The sequence below is a fragment of the Chamaea fasciata genome, unplaced genomic scaffold (genome assembly GCF_029207755.1).
Source record: "Chamaea fasciata isolate MVZ Bird 193981 ecotype frontalis unplaced genomic scaffold, bChaFas1.0.hap1 SCAF_1, whole genome shotgun sequence".
Lineage (NCBI taxonomy): Eukaryota > Metazoa > Chordata > Aves > Passeriformes > Sylviidae > Chamaea > Chamaea fasciata.
In genome coordinates, this window is record NW_027094086.1 from 5,802,221 (window position 1) to 5,806,813 (window position 4,593).

A 4,593-nucleotide genomic window follows, 5' to 3' on the forward strand; every position below is an offset into this window, starting at 1 on the left:
TGTTGACTTCTTTTCCTGAGTGATTTTCTTTGGACTCTTTAGTTACAGTCTGTTTTTACTCCATGTGGTCCATATATTTGAAGCTATTGATTTAGAGTGAAAGTTCTCAGCTGTGGTGTTCAAGTGGTTTTAATCTTAACACTAATTTTGTTGCTGGAGGTTGAATGGTCACCTACTTCCAGTGAACTGGGTACCGCTGGTGCTTTGTGAATTACAGTTGTGATGGTAAAGGACAAATCACCCTGGAGTTTGTAAATGCAAAAAAAAAAAAAAAAAAAAAAAAACAACAACCCAACCCCAAAACAATAAAATAACACAGCTCCTTTCTTATTTGCTCCACTCTGAATACTCTTTGGGCTCTGAGTAATTTTTTAAAGGATCATTTAATATTTGTGTCTCTAACTCATTACATTTCAGTGGTAACAATCAACGAACTTTGGAAAAAGTGACTCATGGTGTTGCACTCTGTGAACATATGTCTAAAGCATCTGAAAAAAGTTTGAATATTGATTTTCCTGAGATTATTAAACAGCAAACTTTTTTTTGTCATATTGGAAGATTATTTTCAGGGCTTGCATCCAAACTGAGTTAGCTCTTTAGAGTATGAAAACTGAATTAGTCTTTATAATTTTAAACCAGGCTAAAAGCTTATGCACTGGATAAAAAGCATGTTCCACTGATGTGACCGAGCAAGATTATGTGCCTTGTATTTGTTTTTTTACCTGTATCATAAATCTTTACTTTGGTTTCTATACTGGAGAAAGTATGCAAAAGATTACAGCTGACTGGAAACCTAAAAACTTTATCCAAAGAGCTGCAAGGGATTATCAGTGATGCTGTCTCATTCTGTAAATTATGCTGGGTAATGTTAGGTGGTTGGAGACTGGAGAACTTACAAAGCAATCCCTTACACTTCCATGACTAAGAGAATGTTAGAAGGTTTATCGTGGTGGAAAATAACTTGATTTCCAGGGAAGACTTGGGACTGATGTCTTAATTGTAATACACATGAGAACAAACAGAAAATCATAAACACACATTGACCCAAAAGTCTAACAAGACTAACAAGTCTTGTTATCATCATAAAATCCTAGAATCATTCAGGTTGGAAAACACTTTGAAGATCATTAAGTCCAACTGTGTATGTATAGTGTCTCCTGTGCTGGTTTTAGCTGGGAGAGAGATATTTTTCTTCACAGTAGCTGGTATAGGGCTGTGTTGGATTTCTGCTGGAAACAGGGTTGATAACACGGGGATGTTCTCATTACTGCTGAGCAGAGCTTACACAGAGTAAAGAACTTTTCTGCCTTTTACACTACCCCACCAGAGAGGAGGCTGAGGGCACACGAAGAGTTGAGAGGGGACACAGCCTGGACAGCTGTCCCCAACTGACCCAAGGGATATTCCAGACTATATTTCATCCTCCTCAGCAGATAAACTAGGGGGAAAGGTATCCTGGGGCTGCTGCTTGGGGGCTGGCTGGACATTGGTCAGTTGGTGGTGGAAAATTGTTTTTCTTTTGGATAATTTTTCTTTCTTGGGTTTTATTTCACTCTATTAAAAAATTAAATACTCTTTTTACTAATGTATTTTACTAATATTATCTTTGAATTATTAAACTGTTCTTGTCACAAACCACAAGTTTCCTCACTTTTACCCTTCCAGGTCTCTTTTCCACATCCTGCTGGGGTGAAGTGAATGAGTTGTGTGGTTCTTAGTTGCCAGCTGGGTTTAAATTACAACACTTCTTTTTAGCACCTTCAGAGCTCTAAGAGTTTGAGATGATAGATTGATAAAAGCATATTAGAAATGATTCATATGTTAACATTTGTGGGTCACAATATTGATTAATCTGTTCTTGATATCAGTTTCTGTGATCTATGCTATGCTTTTTTTTTTTTTTTTTCAACTCTCTTTAAAGATTGGTGTTGTCTTTGCAGCTTGCTGTGCTCTGCAGTGTTTCGTGATGTTTTGCCTGGGAGGTTTGTTACTAAAACACTGATCTTGAGTTTAATCTGGTATTTGGACTCTGATCTGAAGGCCTGATTGTACTTCTGGTACCTTCTTATGGAGACAATTAACAAGGAGTCTCAGTCTTTGGCAGGCACAATCTTTATCCACTTTTCCTCAAGGAAAGACTTGCAAAGTCTCAAAGGAATTGAATACACATGGAAGGAGATATGCAGGATCTGAGGAAATCAGCTGTGCTGGAGGTGATCTATAATGACCTGACATCCAGAGACTTGGATGAAATCTGGTCCACACAGTCCATGTGGTGAAATTTCTCATGAGATCCATTGACATCATACATCCACCAACAATGAGCTGGACAGACATGGAGGCACCAGCTATTGATGAGCAGGCCAGACAAGTCTGAGAATTTGACAATTGAGGCTTCCTGGTGTGGGACAATTTGCTTTCTCATGGAGGCACTTTTGGGTATTCCAAAAGTGAAAACATAATCCTACCATTTGTCCTGGATTGATACAGGCTGCAGTGTAGCTGCAGGTGTATAAAACAAGGTGTATAATCCCAACACTTGCAGTACATTAGTGACATCATTTTTTGGGGCAACACAGCAGGTGAAAGTGTTTGAGAAGAGAAGGATGATCCAGATTATTTTGAAAGAAATTTCTGCTATAAAACAAAGTATGGTAAATACAGGAAAATTCAAATTTTAAGACTAAAATAGCAAGGTAGATGTTTTCATATCTCAAGGGGTGTGATCAATAAAATAACAACTAACAAAACAGAAGCACAAGATTTCTTAGGTGTCATGTTTTTTTGGAGAATGCGGGTTCCAGGAGAACACATATCTGATTTATACTGGTTATAGTCTCCCTCTCTGTTGAGTGACTTGGAAGAAGAAAGACTTTTAAAGGAGTGCTCAGCAGCAGAAAATACTTGCAGAAGCTAAATGGGTGATAATTTGGGCCAGACCAGACATGAGAAGATGTAAAAAATGTGCTTTATAACCCAGACAGGGATAATGGCTCCATCTGGAACATCTGTCCAGAAGAGCCTGGAGATGCTCTAGGCCTGCCTCTAGGGTGTGGAAACAGGGGGTATGGGGGATCTAAAGCCTGTTACACTCCAACTGAGAAAGAAATATTAGCAACAAATTAAGAAATTTGAGCCTCTTCAGAGGTAGTTGGTATTGAAGCACAGGTGATTTTTGCATCTCAGTTTTCTGGTGTCAGCTGGGCATTCAAAGGGAGGGTTCCCTCCAGGCATCATGCAACTAATGCTGCATGTGGTAAGTGGGTTACACTGGTAGTACTCAGGCTCAGACTGGAAATCCTGAGTGCCTGGGAAATGTGGGTATGATCATGGACTGAGCAGAGAGCACGTGCTCATCTACCTAGGACTTGTGACACTGAAGAACATGAAAACAATGGGCAGGTGGACCAGGCTGCTAGAACTGAAATGGCTCTGGTGGATCTGGATTTGGAACATATGGGTGAGCTATTTATAGCTCAATGAGTCTGTGACACATCAGGACATTCAGGAAGAGAGCTAAAATACAAATGGGTTTGTGATCAAGTGGTAGACTTGGCTACTGATGGCATTGACAAGCCTTGTCACTTTTTGTATCTTTAGTGTTATGCTTAGATTGGCTCCTTTTAAAGTGTAAAGGAAATATCTTACTGCCACCCAAAATCTTAGAAGAGGAATACTGGCTTGATTTATTTTAACGAAATGAGGTGTTAACATTTGAAATCACCTTGAAGGTGAAGACCTCACCTCTCTCATTTTGCTGATGTGCTGGCAGGAAAAGCTGACAGGTTCTGTAAGTGGAGAACAGCTAATGACAACGTTGTAGTGGAAGGACTTCTGACATTTGTGACTGCTTTGTCTCAGGAAACTAATGTATGCTCAGGCAAGGCTATTGAGATGCAATCACTGTCCTAAGGACTGGGATCAAGTTCAGCTGCATGAAAGTGAGCAATTAAAAAGGAAAACAACCAAGAAAAAGAGATTTGATCTAATGAGTTTGCTTCTTCTAATCCTTTCATCTCAGAGCATATGTGTATGTTTTACTGTCCTCCTTTTTTTTGTTCCTCTTTTCTTACTTAGAAATACAGTGGGTGAAGGCATTAACGGAGAAGAGAATAAAGTTATCTCACTGTGACTTTATTCACTTTATCAAGGAATTCCTAATAAATTATTAATTAAATGGATATAAATGCTTAGCTTAAAACAAGTGCCAGCTTCTGAAAAAAATCACAATAAAATAAAAAGTGCTTTAAAACCAGTAAGGACAGTGGTGATATCCTGCAGATAGTATGTGCTGTGTTTCTTGAGAGGTAGCTGTATTCTCTTAAATGAATGCTTCTAGGTTCATGAGTCATTGCCCTTGGTCACATGGCATTTCATTCTTTTGTCCTTGGTGTATTTTTCCTGTTTTTCCCCTTTTTTATAAACCAGTTTCTGAAATGGAGATGCTGAAGAATGGTGAAAACAAAACAAACACAAAGAAGCAAACAAAAGTGGTTTATGTTTAAAAAGTATGGTTTGTTTTTTTTGCTTGGATGTAATTATGCAAATGCCAGAAAGTTCATGGACTGTCAGATTATGCAGTGTCCTGTCCTT